Genomic DNA, 19707 nt, shown 5'->3' with positions numbered 1-19707 from the left:
ATATATATATATATATATATATATATATATATATATATATATATATATATATATATATATATATATATATATATATATATATATATATATATATAACCTACTGGCGGTCGCCAGTAGGTAGTTATAGTTAGGATTTTTTTCAATGCAAAATCTCAACATTCTATTGGGAATAACTTTGGCGCCGGTTGAGGAATCTGCCTGAAAATTTCCTCAAATATGCCTCGCGGCGCTTCAGTCCTTCCCTGAAAGTTTGGGGGGGATTCGTCAAGCGGGGGCCAAGATAAAAGGGGGGTCCCAAAACGTGTTTTCCCCATGTTAATTTCCATAGGGCGGTCAACCTCACTTTTAGCCCGAACGGCTGAATGGTTTTTCACCAAACTTGGCAAAATTGTAGGGACTGGTAGCCCGATGTGCCTTTGCTATGTCTCAAGATATATGCTCCAGTGGTTTTTACGAAAATTAACTTTGAAAAAATATATATTGGGCTACATTGGGATATATATATGTTAGAGCCCACATGTAGCCCAATGTAGCCCAATGTAGCCCAAAGATGGCCACCAGAGACAAAAAAAAACCAAATGTAGCCCAAATATCAGCCAGATGTAGCCCAACTATAGCCCAATGACAGAATGTCCCAGAGTGTTTTAAAGAACAACTAGAGCGCTAACAGTCTTACTTCTGACAAAAGTATGGTCATGATGTGATGTCACTGACCATGTCATGAGTGATGTAATATGTGATGTCATCAGCAGTGCATTGCACGCGCAAGTTATAGTGAGTCCAACTAACTATAACGTGGGAATTTCAATGGTTTTATGCGAGTAAAATTTCCACCTAACTATAACTGGTGTGAAACCTATGTTTTTTTCAGTGAATATATATATATGTGTGTGTGTGTGTGTGTGTAAGGAGGAATATATCTCTCTCTCTCTCTCTCTATATATATATATATATACATATATATATGTATATATATATATATATATATATATATATCTATATATATATATATATATATATATATATATATATATATATATATATATATATATATATATATTCAATGAAAAAACCATTGGTTTTAGGCCATATATAGTTAGGGATTTGCATTTACAAAACCTTATTTTACTCGCATAAAACCATTGAAATTCCATATATAGTTATAAGCGCCAACTATATATCGCGCACCCGCAATCCACTGCTGATGATGTCACATATTACATCATTCATGACATGGTTAGTGACATCACTGATGACATCACTGATGACATCTCAAATGACATCACTGATGACATCACTGATGACAACATCCAGTGACTGTATGTTTCTGTAAAGTTAAAATATCTCTTACATATTGAAGAATGAGTGGATATATAAGTGTCTGGATGAAGGATTTAGTAGGTGCATGACTGACTGTATGAGTGAGTGATTAAATGTGTCTCACTGAGTGCATGGGTTAGTGACTAAACTGTCTTAATTTGTGCATCATTATGTCTGTTGTTCTGTAAACTGTTGCATGTGTTGATAAGTAGCTATATGAGTAACTATATGGGTTATTGATTGGTTGCCCAAGTATTTGTATGGGATACTGAGTGTGTGTGTGGGTGGCTGGGAGGTGTATGACTCTGTGCATAGATGTGTGAGCAGTTGATTCACTAGATGTATGGTTTCAAAAGTGCATGTGGAAACAGCTGTATGGGCGGTTGACTGTGTGCATGAGTGCATTGGTGAGTGAATGGATATCTCAGTGCTACATGTCAAAGTAAGTACATATGTAAAACACAGTACATGTGAGAGTTGACATATATAAATAACTGTGCATAAGAGCCAGTGAATGTGTGAGTGGCTGTATGGATCATTGTGAACTTGTATCAGGGATTGTATAATAGAGTAAATATGTGTTAGTATATGTTTGAATAAGTAAAGTTTGTATAACTGTATAGTTGAGGAAATGGAGGTGTGATTGATTCTTTGCATGACTGACTAGGTGTGTGAGTAACTCCATGGATGAGTGACAGTCTGTGAGTGTCTGTTTACACTGATTGTATCTAAGGTTATATTAGAGTCTGAAGAGGTTCATCGTATTATCACATGAATGATATCATCAGTGATGTTATCAGTCATGTCAAATGAGATGTTTTCAGTGATGTCATCAGTGATGTCATTTGAGATGTCATCAGTGATGTCATCAGTGATGTCACTAACCATGTCATGAATGATGTAATATGTGACATCATCAGCAGTGGATTGCGGGTGCGCGATATATAGTTAGCGCTTATAACTATATATGGAATTTCAATGGTTTTATGCGAGTAAAATAAGGTTTTGTAAATGCAAATCCCTAACTATATATGGCCTAAAACCAATGGTTTTTTCATTGAATTTTCAAGGTTTTGTAAATGCAAATTCCTAACTATATATCCACTATAACCTATGGTTTTTTCTGTGAATTTCATTGGTTTTTTAATAGCAAATATGAAAAGCTTTAAAATGTCAAGTACGTGATAGATAAAAACATTTTCGTATTTATGCACGCTGATGTGCTTTGAACGCTGCACCCCCCCCTCCCCTCTTTTGTCTTAGTAGTACTCTCTCTTTGCAGATAGTGAATGGTAGTTAACGCAAGCCTTTGCCCCCGTTGTAATCCGTCGTGCCTGCTTGTCTCTCCATTTGATTGATTGTTGTCCAAGCATTTACTGTTTTAGAATTGGTTCTCTTTGGATCATTCTCTATTTACAAACAAGCACAAAGTCGCAATACTCTGTTTAGTCTTTGCAGATAGTGAAAAATCGTGTAAAAAAATAAAAGTAATCGAGCAAAATCAGTAGGCCACTAATTGGATCTCTTTTTGACCTCGCTAAAATAGAAATATTAGGAACAACCCTTCATGAGAAATACGAAAATAGTGAGATGAACTGAGCTCCACACCATGAGAGCTGCAAGACAGCTCGGCTCCATCACCCATCCCGCACAAAATAATGACAAACCCTATGCAAATATTAAAAATATAGACAACACACCAGCAAAGAAACAGGGTAAAACATTTTATTAAAAACTATTTACATAACGTTGGTTTATAAGATGATGTCAGTAGTGGACCGATGTGTGAATAGATCGAAAGCAGCACAAGGCTCCAAGATCCGGATGGCAAGCTCCTGGATGTTGGGTGCCATAGTTCAGAGTTCTGAGTTTGAGCCTTTTTCAATGCCTGTGCTTTGTTGAATCAAAATGCCGGCTTGACACAAAGCTGACTCAAGCGTTGCTACTGATGCTAAGCAGACCAAAACTGGTTTTCAGTTTGTACATTTTTCTAGATTTTTCAATCCAAGTTTGGTTGACTTTGTAGAACGATGGCTTCAAATTTTCAACATACGGTGTGGTGGCGCTGACTGGGAGGGGGCGCTTCGCTCCTGCCCCCTCCCCAAGTAAGATTTTCATACGTGAAAGTACGTTAATGGTTTTGGTCCCTGAGTTGCTTCGATGTCACTGCCATTCTCAAATAGCATAAGTTCTGGATGTTGGGTGCCATAGTTAAGAGTTCTGAGCAGTGCTTGTAACACTGCCTGAAGCTTATTTCCACCTACTGCAGCTTCACTATTCTCAAAGTAAGTGAGTGTCGTTTGTGGACCTGACTGCATTAGAAAACAATGTGATATGTTACCTTCCTAAACAGCTTGACAGAGGCCCCTGAGGGGCGGTGTGATGGCCATGGACTCGGATAAGACGCTTGGCTCCGACACCCTCCCCAAGTCTTATAGCACTGGTGTAGCCTGAGATCGCCCCCGACATAGGCGGCCGGCTCCCGGGGTCCGGCGGAACTTTTTGCCTTTTGATGACTCTTCAATTCTGGACCTTGTCCCACAATCCGTTTCACCTGAAGACAAGCTGTAGTGGGGCGCCCCTTTACCGTTTTAGTTGCCATTCCGCCCGCTTTTGCTACACTGTGCCTCTTCCGCCATTCAGCTGTTTACCGCCCGCTCTTGCGACTACAGCGTCTCGCTCACCATGTAGTTGAGTTGCTCCCGCTCTTGCGGTGCAGCGATAGGCGGCTGCCACATGGCTCTCAAAATGGCGGCCGGCTCTTTGGTTTTGGGCCTGGTCCACTAAAATGGCCCTGGGACACATTGGAACTCGGACGCTTCCCTGATAGGGCTTGGGTCCCATTCTCGAAAAGCGTCCCCTCAGCCGTGAAGATTCTACAAAAGTCTTGGGGGCCTCCGACTCCCGCAGGCTTCTGGTGGGGAGCGGCTGCCATGATTGCTCGTGGAATGGCCACGACGGAGCTACGAGATGGTAGTGGTCTCATGCTGACGCCAGCTTTAGTCTGAAACATCCAGAAACACTGTAGACTACCAATTCGATCAGTTCCGGTAGCGCCCCAACATGACCCGGAAGAGAAGAACTTGCCCTCCCCTCTTTGACTGATGGTTCTTGTTGCCTGTCCCCTCTGTTGTCATTTAACAGAACTTTTTGGACTGCTGAAAGGGGTTGTGTTCTGAACGCTGGTTGGTGGAGACATTTTGACTATATTCTTGACCTACGTTGTCGCGTAATGCGTTATATGACACGCCGCGTTAGCGCACCCGGAAGTGAACCGAGGCGCAGCGCGCAGCGCGTAACGTAAGCATAACAGGTCATGTGACTTGTTAATAAAACTTTTCATTGGTTCATTTTACTTTTGTTAATTTAATGATGAAAAGCTTGGTCATATGACCTAAAAATTACGCTTTTTATTGTTTTCGAATATTTTTTTTTCAAACATATGTTATAATATTCCAGGCTAATGTACTTTCCCGGAAAATTTACAACTGTCTTGCAAGTAAAATATATTCCTTTTTCGAGAAAAAGGGCGTTTCTTCCTTCCATGACGGAACCGTTGAGTAAAAGAGATTCGGCCTGCTGTCTTAGTCGCCGATACGCCTGATTATCAGATTCTTATCGATCACTTTATGTTGCAGACATGAAAAACACAACTGCCCTTGACCATTTATCTTTACTGCGTTCCTACATATTATACCTTTTATCCGTCATGTAATTGGACTGCTTTATTTCACTTGCCTTTTACTGATTCGAAAACAGTGACTAAAAGTAAAAACTTTACCAATGTAAATACTACTACCGTGTTTTGTTTTAAAAACCTTTATTGTGAAAATGTCAGTATACAAATACGGGCCTATAACCACATGGGCCGGCCACGGAGCAAACTGAAATCGTATATGATGAGGAGACATTTACACTGTAGAGGAACGTAACGAGCGGGCCATTAGGTTGCAAGAACTAAGGTGTCTAACAGTTGCGGAATCGGTGGACATACATTTTGTAATTAAAATAGGACATGGCCACTTACAATAACATTTTCTAGATATACATTTGCGGGCAAGGAGTTACGAGTCCCATTTATACCGGCGCCATTTTGGGCGAGGCCGGGCAGGTCCAAGATATAGTCAAAATGTCTCCACCAACCATCGGCCAGACCAGAACCCCTTTCGGCCCTTTATGCTACAAGATGGTGTCTTCCATTCAGAAAATATTGTTGGCAGCATTTTGAAAGGAAACAGAAACAGCCGTTCTCCTAGTGAGTTTCACATTGTTACATTTAGGAAGAATGTTGAAGAGTAGTATGTGGAAAATCTGAAGCCATTTTTCTACAAACTCTTAATCAGACTTGGATGGAAAAAAAAACCATGAAGAATGTACAAACTGAAAACCAATTTTTGTCCGTATAGCATCAACAGTAACGCTTGAGTCAGCTTTGTGTCAAGCCGCCATTTTCATTCAATCAATAGCGTCCCCCTGCACACATTCAGGGACCTGGTCGTGTCTTCAGATGAAACGGATTGTAGGAAAAGAAGCAGAAAGGAAAAGGCAAAAAGTTCCGCCGGACCTCGGGAGCCGGCCGCCTATGTCATGTGCGACCTTTGGCCACACAAGGGCAATAGTGAAGCTGTAGCAGATGCAAATAAGCTTCAGACAATCTTACAAGCACTGCTCAGAAATCTCAACTGAGGCACTCAACATCCAGGACTTGCCATTCGAATCTTGGCGCCTTGTGCTGGTTCCGACCTATTCACACATCGGTCCTGGATCTCGGCGCGTTTGACTCACTGTACCGCAACAGTGACCGCAATTCAGCTGGACAAGCCGCCATTTTCATTCACTCAATAGCGTCCCCCTACACACATTCAGGGACCTGGTCGTGTCTTCAGATGAAACGGATTGTAGGAAAAGAAGCAGAAAGGAAAAGGAAAAAAGTTCCGCTGAACACCACCTTGGGCAATAGTGAAGCTGCAAAAGGTGCAAATAAGCTTCAGACAGTCTTCAACTTACTCTGATTCTTATAATAAACTTCAGATAGTCTTACAAGCACTGCTCAGAACTCTCAACTGAGGCACTCAACATCCAGGACTTGCCGTTCGGATCTTGGCGCCTTGTGCTGGTTCCGACCTATTCACACATCGGTCCACTACTGACATCACCTCATAAGCCAACGGGGCACCCCACGCCGACTTTCGGCGCAGCATTGTAGGATGGCCACACCAGTGCGGCAACTTGCTGGACACAACATCGGGGCCATCCAGATCTCGGCGCGTTCGACTCACTGTACTGCAACAGTGACCGCAACTCAGCTGGACACGCCGTCTTTCGGCGCAGCATTGTAGGATGGCCACACCAGTGCGGCAATTTGCTGGACACCACCTCGGTGCCATCCGGATCTCGGCGCGTTCGAGTCACTGTACCGCAACAGTGACCGCAATTCAGCTGGACACGCCGTCTTTCGGCGCAGCATTGTAGGATGGCCACACCAGTGCGGCAATTTGCTGGACACCACCTCGGTGCCATCCGGATCTCGGCGCGTTCGAGTCACTGTACCGCAACAGTGACCGCAACTCAGCTGGACACGCCGTCTTTCGGCGCAGCATTGTAGGATGGCCACACCAGTGCGGCAATTTGCTGGACACCACCTCGGTGCCATCCGGATCTCGGCGCGTTGTGCTGCCTTCGGCCTATTCGCACATCGGTCCGCTACTGACGCCGCCTCACGTGCCAACGGATTTTCTACGCTTTTTGTAGCCCTATGCCGCATAACAGGTCATGTGACTTGTTTATAAAACTTTTCATTGGTTCATTTTACTTTTGGTTTCCTAAAGATGGAAGGCTTGGTCATATGACCTAAAAATAACACTTTTCATTGGTTTAGAACATTTTTTTTTCCCAAACGATGAAAGCCCCACCTTGTTTCTGGATCATTCAGACTGAAACTGGCGTCAGCATGAGAGCACCACCATCTCGTGGCTCCGTCGTGGTCATTCCGCGAGCAATCATGGCAGCCGCTCCCCACCGGAAGCCTGCGGGAGTCGGGGGCCCCCAAAACTTTTGTAGAATCTTCACGGCTGAGGGGACGCTTTTCGAGAATGGAGCCCAAGCCCTAGCAGGCAAGCGTCCGAGTTCCAAGGTGTCCCAGGGCCATTTCAGTGGACCAGGCCCAAAACCGAGGAGCCGTCCGCCATTTTAAGAGCCATGTGGCAGCCGCCTATCGCTGCACTGCAAGAGTGGAAGCAACTCAACAACATGGTGAGCGAGACGCTGTAGCCGCAAAAGCGAGCGCAACTCAGCTAGATGGCCGCCACCTGGGGAGGCCCGTTCACGCCGCCTCCCCCACCCCCGGGCCGCCGCTCGCCAATTTTCGGAGCAGCATTGTAGGATACCAAAACCAGTGCGGCAGTTTACTGGACATCACCTGGGTGCCTGTCGTACATGTTGTGTCACCCATGTGACACTGGACACAGTCCCATCAACATCTCAACGCGTTCTGCTGCCTTGGGACTATTCGCACAACAGACCGCTACTGACGAGGCCTCCCCCCGCACCACCCGGGACGCCCCACGCTGTTTTTCTGTGCTGCATTGTAGGATCCCAAAACCAGTGCGGCACCCAGGCGACATCACCTGGGTGCCGTCCAGAACTCTGCACGTTGTGCTGCCTTGGGACTATTCGCACAAAAGACAGCTTCTAACCATTGTTGCTTTTTGTGTTGAAAAATGTTTAAATGTTTTTAGTTTTTGTTCCGTTCGTTATAGTTAATAGTTAATAAAGTTTTATAATCTTAGTTTGTTGGAGTGTTATCTATTTTTTTTAAAACGGGTGAATGAGGCCTTGAATCGGGTTATTGTCATGTGTGGGCTTTGGAAGTGTGCTGCTGCAGGATCGGACATTTCAAACTCAAATGCACGTTCTTTTTCTTACCTTTCCGAAGCATGGAGCGCAATAGCAGGCAGAGAAAGGGTGATGCACGTGTTGAACACTACCTGACCTGGCAAGTTGCTGGCAGTGCCCCCCCGCCCGCTCCTGAAAGAGGGCACACACACACCGCCGCCCCGAGTACTTCACAAATCTTTAAAAGACCATGCGCTTGTTCATGAGGCTTAAATGGTTTATCACCTCTTCTAGAACCCCTGCATCGACCCTCTGACGTTTCCTGGAAAAATTACCATGTAACACAATACCAAGCCCTGTCAGCTGAAACCCCCAAGGAATCGTGGGGCATATTATCAAGGGGGTTTATCTCCGCTTTTTTGGCTTTAAAAGCCAAGAAAGCGGAGATAAAAATATCTCCCTATTACCAAGCTGTCGCTAACACCAGTTAGTGACAGCTAAAAGGAGATAGCGACCATCTTGGGCCCCGCTTTGCATGCCAGTGATACTTATCACTAATGACATGCAAAGCGGGCGTGCCAAGATGTTAGCGACTGGAAACAGTCCCTAACATCGCTATCTCCTATTACCAACTTTTGGAGATATTCGCGCTAAGCGCGAATATCTCCAAAATCTAACACCTGCCCTGAGCAGTTCTTAGCCATGTTATCCAATGGGAGGTGGATAACATGGCTAAGAGCATTTGCTCGATAATACATGAATATCGCTGACTTTTCTGCGATAATAGCAAGGTTTATCTGCGATAAAAATCGCCGATGTGCGGCGATAATTTTTGTCTCTAAACAAATAAGAGACAAAAATTATCGCTAGTTGTTGGTAATATGCCCCCGAGTTTTTGCTTGCAGAAATCGGGAGGCGGGAGACTAGCACTGAAATCAGTAGTCACACGCCTGAATCGGGAGGGTTGGCATGTCTGAATTCTCTACAGCTGGGGCCATAAACTACATCCGCAGGGGTACGTGATAGCCTAGGTCCGGCCTGGACAATCGGACACAGAGGAAGAGGAGTGTCAGAGGGTGCGGTAGTGAATAGGGTGAAAGAGAGGTGTCGGGAGGGCACAGGGTGTGATTCTCAGAGAAGAGCAGCGCAGATGGGGGAAGTATATGGCCCATGCATGAGAGACAGAGCGGGGATGACCAGTGCGTGGGGGAGATGCTTGCGAGGGTGGGAAGCCATGCTGAGGATCGGCGGCGTGCAGAGAGTGGGCCTGGTCAAGGCATCTAAAATGGCTGCCGTGCACGACAAAATTGTGGCATTGGACAAAAAGGCAAGATGGCGCAGACAATGTTTTTCAATAAGGATTCATTTATAACAAAATATTTACTCGCAGTGACAAAATGGTGGTCAACACTTCCTGATTTCCATCGAATCGAACGTTAACAAACGTCACGCAGCAAAAAAAAAAAAAAAAAAAAAAAAAAGCTCACGCACAGAGCAGTTTTTAACCATGTTATCCAATGGAAGGTGGATAACACGGCTAAGAGCATTTGCTGGATAATGCATGAATATCGCTGACTTTTCAACGATACTCATGCATTGTGGCCGATGTGCGGCGATAATTTTTATCTCTAAACAATTAAAACGAAGCACAAAATGGCGAATTCCCGTTTCGCTACCAGTTTGCGGCCCAGTTCGCGGCCCGTGAAGCGCTTCTACCGTGAAAAATCATTTTTTTTTTCTTTTCCCCACGGGACCCTTTAATAACCCCAACAACATTCCTAGGGGGTCAAGAGGGGGATACCTTGCCCACTTTCATTAAATTCCCCTTTCGTTTTTCACCTCTTCTTCTCTCTCGATCCTACCGAGAGACAAGATGGCGGCCGCTCCGGACTGTTTAGAATGTTGACAGACACCGGAGAGCCAATCAGCTTTCTGCACGCAAAGTTCCGAAACGCGAAAAGTAAGCGGACCGGATCGCTGCCCGGAGCGCTGTTACAGATATATATCTTGATTTAAACGTTAATTTCTCAAAATCCACTGAAGCACATATATTGAGACCTAGCAAAGGCACATCGGGCTAACAGTCCCTACAATTTTGCCAAGTTTCGTGCAAATCCATTCAGCCGTTCGAGCTAAAAGTGAGTCCAACCGCCCTATGGAAAACTCAATGCAAAAAACGTGTTTTGGGACCCCCCTTTTTTCTCAGCCCCCCCTTGACGAAACCCCACCAAATTTTCAGGGGCTGCTCAGAAACAAAATGTGCCATTTTCCTGAAAATTTCAGCCGATTCCGTCCACAAACGCCAAAGTTATTAGACATAGAATTTTCAGAAATCCCATAGGGAATTAATCCTAACTATATATACCTACTGGCGATAGCCAGTAGGTAATATATATATATATATATATATATTTTCGCTCCGTTGCACCAAAATCCGGGTCACTCGCAGGCGGGTGCCTCTCGTGGCGGCGCCCCACGTAATAAATCTCAGCTCAAGTTTCTTTCGAGTCCGAGGAAAGAAATTACGGCACTCACAGGGAAAGTGTTCAGTATGTTTTTACTCGCTCAGCAGACAAACGCGTTTCGGTATTCCTTCGTCAGTGTCTACCATTGACACGGAAGGAAGCGTCCTTAAAATGATTACATCACATTTGTGCATGCACATAGAAAGAGGACTGACGTTATACCTCCGTGAGAAACGCTATTTACATAGTGAATTACTTTTTACATCGACATTTCAGAATTCACAATCATAAAGGCATATAAATTACATTTCAAATATTAAGGCACTTTATATTTTGTGATTTACCAACATTTTAGCATGCAAGTGTGAAGTATATTTGCCTTTGTTGTGTGGTGTGGGTTATTTAGCCGTGGATCGGCATTGCTCACGGGGTATAATAAATCTCATTTTTACAGAGTTTAAGCTTTACCCAGGTGGGAGGACAATTCTTCATTTCTATTCAATCCCAGGGGGGCCTTGGTCTGAAGGTCGATTATGTAGCGGGATTCTAATCTTCTTAATTTCCGCAACCTGTCTCCACCCCTTGGGTCTGCTGGTATATGATCTAGTGCAAAGAATTGTAAGAGTTCCCTATTGCTGTTGTGTTTAAGGGCAAAGTGTTTAGCTACGGGGTAGTTGAAATCTTTATTCATGATTGCACGTTGGTGCTCCAATATTCGCAACTTGACATTTTTCACTGTGCTACCTATGTACTTTAATCCACATGGGCACAATAAGCAGTAAATAACATATGTGGTATTGCAGGTGAGAAATTTGGATATTTTTCTACTGTGTCCTGACCCAGGTATTTCAAAAGTTGTTCTTCTCTTACTCTTTTCGCAGGCTTTGCATTTGCCGCAAGGGTAAAAACCCGGCATATCTTTGATTCTACCTGTCACTGTAGTTTTTTCGGGTAAATGACTGTGTACAATTTTGTCCCTGATGGATCTTCCTTTCCTGAAGGTTATCAAAGGAAAAGTTGGAACCTCTTTTCCAATGACCTGATCCGTTTTCAGGATATGCCAACTCCTCTTCAGGATGGTTCTCAGATGATTGGAATCTTCTGAGAAGGTAGTTATAAACCTACATTTTCCATCATTTTCTGATTTCCTAGTTTGTTCTTTTAGGAGTTGGTTTCGAGGGATTCGTTCCACTCTTTTCAGAGTATTTTCTAGAAGGATATTGTCATATCCCCTAGCTTGGAATCTAATGATGCTTTCTTTTGCAGCTCGTGCAAAGTCTGTTTCTTTGGAACAATTTCTCTTGATCCTAAGAAGTTCTCCGTAAGGGATACTTCTAACTAGGGTCGGGGGATGGCTGCTTCCGGCATGTAAAACCGAATTGCCAGCCGTTGTTTTTCTGAATAGTTCAGTCTCAATTGTGTCACCATTCAAACTAACTCTTAGGTCCAAATAGTTCACAGTGGTTGCATTAATATCTGCAGTGAATTTTAAATTCAAGTTGTTGCAGTTTAAAAATGCTACAAACTCTTCTGCTGAAGTTACAGATCCCTCCCATACTAGGAAAAGGTCGTCAATATACCTATACCAGACTTTCAAATTTTCTGCCCATTTTTGGAACTCAGGGCTTTGGGTCACCTGCTCCTCCCACCAGCCCACGAATAAATTCGCGTAGCTGGGGGCGAAGCAGGTTCCCATCGCCGTCCCAGTGACCTGTCTGTACATTTGTCCTTGGAACAAAAAGATGTTATTAAAGAGACAATATTCAATGAATTCCAGCAGCATTTGGCTGTGTTTGCTGAACTTCATGGGTCTCTTGTTGAGATAATATTTCATTGCAAGTAATCCCTGGTTATGATCGATACTCGTGTACAGACTAGTAATGTCCATAGTTATTAAAATACACGAGGGGTTACACTTTACATTTTCAATCTTGTTCACAAAGTCTTTAGTGTCTCTGATATAGGATTTGAGATGGAGGACACTCTGAAAAAGAAAATGGTCAATGAAAATGGACATGTTCTCAGATACACTTCCTATGGAGGAGACTATTGGTCTTCCAGGAGGGTTCCTGCTATCTTTATGTATCTTGGGCAACTGGTAAAAGGTTGGCACAGTTGGATTGTTGTTTTTCAGAAAGAAATACTCGTCGGTGTCCAACATGTCGTTGCTATGCCACTTGTTGATAAGTGATTGGAATTTAGCAATGCTTTCTTCATATGTCTTTCTAGAGGTTTTTTCATATGATGTTGGGTCTTCCAATTGTCTCAGTGCTTCTTGGCAATATTGTACTCTTGACATGACTACGATGTTTCCACCTTTATCAGATGGCTTACAGATGATATCTGGGTCATTATCAATAGTTCTGAGGATCTCTCTTTGTTCTTTCGTCATATTTGGTGTTTTCCGTCTCATTGTTCTTTGTTGTGCTCTAAATTTTACTAAGTCCTTTATGACCGCCTCCGAGAAGGTGTCAATGGCATCATAAGGCATGATTGGTACGAATGTAGAGGAAGGTCTGAAATTTGTTGTCGGTGCCTCTTGTTCGACACCAATCCTTCTGGTTCGTTGGGTGATTGAATCTAGATTTTCTAGTTCACCACTATCCTCTGTCCTTAGTTCTTCCAGGATCTCCCAGGTTGTGATATCGTTTGTTGTTAGGATATCAGTTTCTCTCGTTCTTAGTTGTCTTGTTTCTTTAGATGATGGTTTTAATTTGAAGTATTTGTGTAATTTCATTTTTCGCACAAAGGTGAACAAATCGATTCTTGTTTGCGTAAATTCGAGTCTCTCGTTGGGGCAGAATGACAAACCCAATTGTAGGGTTTTTTCCTCCAATGGTGAAAGAATCCTGTCGGTCAGATTTACAATTGTTAAGCTGTCCTGGCTTTCTACCATTTCGCTCCCCTTTTGCTTCTCGTGACTCTTGGCGTGAAGTTGCCTTGGTTTCTGCCTCTGCCTCTGCCTCGGCCCCTTCCAGCCCCCTCTTCGGGTTCTTCTGTTGCTTCCGGGGGTCTGCTTTTTCCTCCCCTCAGCCACGTTGACCGGACTAGGTCGTACTCCATGCGAAAAGGGGTCTTCTCCTGTGCGGAGCCTGCCTGTTCGTCCCCCGATTGTTCATTTTCGGTGACTTCTGATTCAGAAGTTTCCACTCTTGGTTGGGACGCGCGGGCGGCTCTTTTCTTCATTTCTCTCCGTGGGGCATCAAATTTTTTTGCGAATGTTAAAATCCTGCCTTGGGAGTAGTCTCTCTCGTCCCTCTCGAATTTTTCTTGTTTCCTTTGGCGAATCTTCAATTCATATTTTTCAAGTCGCTTTCTCATTTCAGATCTCAGCTCTTCTTTCCTTTGGGTATTCGTATCATTATTAATCTCATCTTCCAATGCCTTGATTTCATTAATCGCCTTCTCTCTGTCACTCCATGCGAATCGTATTAGCAATTTTAACATCCCTTGACTGGATAGGGCTGTATGTTCTGCCCATAGTTCCAACAGTCGGGGATCAGGGTTTTCATATGCCGGGACCGTGTAGATTCTAAGGCCTCTTGGCACCCTATTGACATCCACGTAGCTTTGTAGGGAGGTGGCTTCCCACCATTTTCTGGTCTCTCTTTCACGCAGTCTTTCCAGTTTGATAAACAGACTTGTCAATGTGTCTTTGTCATTCTGATTCGTCTTCCCATCGGGTTTCGCACCCTCTGTCTCTTTCTGGCGTTTTTGGAACATGCCACTCGCCGCTTCCTGCCGAGCCTTGTCACCAAACATCTCATCCTCCATAGTTTGGTATTTTACTGTACACACTTTCCCTTCGCCTTGCGTCTCACCATAAACATTCAGCACTCCTGCACGCACACGATCTTACCCGGTCGCGAAGCCTCGCTGTGTCGGGTTTCCTCTTGCGTGGTCTTCGGTATTGCTTGCTTGTGTGAGCGCGGTGCCCCGTATTCGTATTTTCGCTCCGTTGCACCAAAATCCGGGTCACTCGCAGGCGGGTGCCTCTCGTGGCGGCGCCCCACGTAATAAATCTCAGCTCAAGTTTCTTTCGAGTCCGAGGAAAGAAATTACGGCACTCACAGGGAAAGTGTTCAGTATGTTTTTACTCGCTCAGTAAACCACACCACACAACAAAGGCAAATATACTTCACACTTGCATGCTAAAATGTTGGTAAATCACAAAATATAAAGTGCCTTAATATTTGAAATGTAATTTATATGCCTTTATGATTGTGAATTCTGAAATGTCGATGTAAAAAGTAATTCACTATGTAAATAGCGTTTCTCACGGAGGTATAACGTCAGTCCTCTTTCTATGTGCATGCACAAATGTGATGTAATCATTTTAAGGACGCTTCCTTCCGTGTCAATGGTAGACACTGACGAAGGAATACCGAAACGCGTTTGTCTGCTGAGCGAGTAAAAACATACTGAACACTTTCCCTGTGAGTGCCGTAATTTCTTTCCTCGGACTCGAAAGAAACTTGAGCTGAGATATATATATATATATATATATCCGAAAAAACTCCAAACACCACTTCCAGGTCAACCAACGTCAGACCGGCGAGGGAACATAGGAGACGGACCACAGAATGCGCTGCACAGGATCTTTTATTTGCAGAGAAGCCGGTAAGCCAGAGGGCACTACGCGTTTCGGGCTGGAAAAGCCCTTGTTCACATGCAAATGAACCAGTTTCAACTTTTTAATTTTATACTGCTGTGCACACCCAATTGGCCCGCCCTGTCACATGGTATAAATAGACATAAAAACATTTTACTCCTACATTTTAAGGAGAGAAGTACTGCCAAATATGCATTTTCCCTTGTTTTTAAGCAAACCACATTTCAATGTTATATATTATTTGCATACAAATTAATATAAATAAAATGGGATGTCATGTTTTAAAACCAAGATTATAGGAAAAAATTGCAGATTTGATTAATACGGTATCACAAAATTAATCACAGGATAAATCCTTATATACATAACCGTTAAAATGTCTATATACAATATTGTAGTGACTGGGGAATTGTAGGATTGCTGAAGGTGCCAATATTTACAATTTAGACTGGTTCCAAGTCTGCGAATGGTGGAGAGTGATAAAGTGCATAGGGAAGAGAGGTAGGTGAGAATAAAGTGCTGAATCCACATGTTGTTAAGTACCTTTTGTCATCATTGCATAAATGCAGATATATATATATATACACACACACGCAAGGATGGCGTGCTTAAGCCGCTTTGGACGGCGGGCTCACGACGGGGTTCGCCAGCCCCTCAATGTGCACACACTCCTGGTTCACGATCCTTCCCACGGACAAAAACCAGAGTCGGAGCCCAATTGTGGTACGGTGCTTGTCAGTGTTTAATCAGCAGAAAAAAACACCCAACGCGTTTCGAGATCAGCCGATCTCTTGCTCACGGGTGGAGCTTACCAGTACCATCATTCATTTAAAGTAACACACTTAGTTTTGAATTGCACCACGTGATCATAAACATAAAGAAAACATTTAAGTTGCTGCAGTGTCACCAATATTGTTTAGATAGACGTTTCATGTAAACATTCATATCGTATCATTGTACAGAAACAGAAAACCAATGGAAGTCACATTTCACTGGGGCGGTATCGCTACCCAAGAACCATTATATGCTCACTGTTTGTGTGGCTTTAACACAAACAAAGCAACTGTTGCCGGGGGGACAAATTGGCCCGAGCAAGATGACATTGTGAAATTTCACATGGCTACATTATAACCTTTGCGGAACACTGCATAAGACTGTGATGATTGTTGCAAATTCAAATACGACTGCCAAATGAAATGTGACTCCCATTGCTTTTCTGTTTCTGTACATGAAACGTCTATCTAAACAATATTGGTGACACTGCAGTAACTTAAATGTTTTCTTTATGTTTATGATCACGTGGTGCAATTCAAAACTAAGTGTGTTACTTTCAATGAATGATGGTACTGGTAAGCTCCACCCGTGAGCAAGAGATCGGCTGATCTCGAAACGCGTTGGGTGTTTTTTTCAGTTGATTAAACACTGACAAGCACCGTACTACAATTGGGCTCCGACTCTGGTTTTTGTCCGTGGGAAGGATCGTGAACCAGGAGTGTGTGTATATATATATATATATATATATATATATATATATATATATATATATATATACACAATGCTGATTAAAAACTATAACGTGCCTTTAACCTATGGTTTTTTCAGTGAATTTCAAAGGTTTTTAAAATGCTAGTTTCAAACTATGCCTAGAGAGGTAGGACATGTGAAGAAAGAAGAAAAAATGTGCACAGAAAGAAGCAAAAGAAATACAGAAAGAAGCAACAGAAGTCCACAAAGATGAAGAAAAGTGCAGGAATAAGCAAGACATGTGCAGAAAGAACCAACAGAGGAGCTTGGAGGACCGCCTCTGTTGTAGCACGCCAGACTCGAGCCACTCCTAGCCTTACCTTACCGCACCACGCCAGACCCGAGCAGACCCGAGCAGAGCAGGGCTGATTGGAGTTCAGACGTGCGCAGACCTGACAATCGAGCGCAGAGGAGCGCCGTGGTTGCCGCGGGTGCAGCGAGCGGGTGCCGAGAATCAGGCATGGAATTACGGAGGAGCGACCTTAACCCCCACACTCGAGCCTTACCCAAGCTAAGCTCACGCAAAGTACACTAATCGCTGCGGGGCCCCCCGCCCCAAGCCGGGAGGCCCCTGGGTGTGGTGCGGTGGCCTGGCGGGTATAGAGGAGGACCTAAAGAACCCGAAACTGAGTAGGCCTGCAACTAGGGCAGGAAGGAAGCCCAGGACCCAGTGTGGCGGTGGCCGGGACCTAGTAAGGCGAAGGAGGGCCATAGAGGGCCCCATCGAGTGGTAAAAAGACTGACCAGCCCAACTATTAATACCAAGATATCCATTCCAAGGGCAGGAGACGACAAACGGAGATAGCCCCTGTACGACAAACATCAAACAAGGAAAAAGGGTAGTAGCCTTATAACCTTCGGGCTGGCGGGCAGTGGCACAACAGAGGTAAGTGAGTGTGAGTGTATGATAAAACGCCGGATATATTAGCGGTGCCCTCCTTTCCTGTCAAATATTTTTTTAGAAAGGAAGAACTTTTAGGGGAGAGCTGCAGAGATAAGTCCGGAACCACGTCCCATAGCATTACATAAGTAAAAGGACTATGGGCCCAAAACGCAAACAAAAACAACGGAAGGAAGCCCCAGAAGATAGCCCGGAGACGAGTGAGATACTGACGGGATCAAGGTCATGGGTAGAGAGCCAGGAAAGCCAGGTCTCCCATGAGGATAATACCATTGGGCGACGCAAGTAGAGGAAAGGGAAAAAAGTAACTAAACAGGCCCCGCAAGCCAAAAAGGGGTGTACCTCAACATTACCATAAAAAAGATCACTACAACCTCTAATCCCATTAAAGACTTTGTAGGCAAACATTATAAAGTACCAAATTGATCTGTAATAAATCTGGAAAATGGAGAGGAACACCGGCCTGAGAACGCAACAAATATAGAAATGGAGGAGGTGGATCAGGTGGAAAAAACCAAGAGGGGAGTCCCAGAAGAAGATTTGGATGAATTAATAAATCTCTTCCGCGAGAGCCAAAATGTAATAATTGGCAGCACCCCGGCTCTCATCTTCACCAAAACTTTTTTCCCCGCAAATTTCGGGGAATGAAGGGCAATCGAGAAGGGAAAGCCTTGAGTCTAGCTCTGTCTGGGGGGCTCCTTCTAATCAAGTACTGCAATGTCGCGAGGGGAAAAACAATCCAAACCAGCAGGACTCTGGAAGGACAGGGAGTCGAGTAATCTCAGAGAGGAATAGCCCACAAGACTTGGACTTGTCAGCAGCACCCACATTGTCTATGTTGGACATACTATTGATGCAACAGAAAACCCTTCAGGGAATATTAGAAGTAACAATGTCAAACAACGGTGTATTAAACGCCCAAAAGATGTTCCTAAAAAAGATTTAAGGGGAGCTGGCAGGAATCAAAGGGCAAATGCCTGCCATGCAAAGACCAGTAGGGTCCCCACAAACAACAGATCTAAGTATAAGATGTGAACAGGCGGAGTCACAAGATAATGTGTATATATCGAAGCGCCCAATGCTGGTAAAAAGGAGATGCGATCACGTAAGGGTCCGTACTAAAGGCAGGGCAAGCAAAAAGCAGGCCCCGCAAATAGTGACAAAGGAAAATAGGAAGAAAAAGGAAGTTGAGGGTATGCTAAATGTCTCGGCCCGGTCCTTTGTCCCCTCTGGACCCCCGGCAACAGAGGTCTTAAGAACTGCGCCGAATACACAAAGGAAGAGTCAGTGTAGCAAGGACCTGAAAGAGATAGTATCAAAAAGCAATCCCGCAAACCAGAAGATAATCCAACAATTAAAAAGTCAAACGCAGAACCCTCAGAGGCATAGTAACCCCGAGACAACTCCACAGCCAGACTTGCTAGCAGCAGGGTCCCAAGGGAGGGAAGTGATCAGACAGCCAACCCTAGCGCCCCAGAGCAAGTTCCCAAGGCAAGCACGGAGATACCCCTTCGGGGGTCGATTCTGGCGCTATATAAGAAATATAATAATAATAATAATAATAATAATAATAATAATAATAATAATAAATGGATTTATCTGGAACCGGCTCAAGCAAGCCAAAGGGGCAAGAGACTGAGGAAAATTACTTCTTTAAATAGGTCTCAAGTTCTGGCAGTCTTCTCCAAATGTATAAGTCTGAGTGGGATTGGTTCAAAAGATTTGAGACAGGTGGGCTTTATAGAAAGTACAAATGATAGGGAAATAACAAAAGTACTGCTATACTCGGACCTGGTAAAAATGGCAATTATGAAAGCAGCCAGCGAGATTCACCAAGGGGGAGTAAGGGTGATTACAGAGAAAGATTTAAGGGGCGAACTACAACCTGGAAGGAATTTCCTAAAGTGCCATGCAGGTCTGGGGATGAGACAGGTGAGGCTACAAAAGGATAACGAAGAAGAGGGTAGCCGCCCGAATGTAGTGTTAAATAATACTGTAAAAGAGGACTCGTGGGGTAGCTGGAGCCAATGTAGCTATCTAGGTGACCCCGC

Source organism: Lissotriton vulgaris, chromosome 5, assembly GCF_964263255.1.
Source record: "Lissotriton vulgaris chromosome 5, aLisVul1.2, whole genome shotgun sequence".
Taxonomy (NCBI): Eukaryota; Metazoa; Chordata; class Amphibia; order Caudata; family Salamandridae; genus Lissotriton; species Lissotriton vulgaris.
This window is presented reverse-complemented; position numbering follows the sequence as displayed.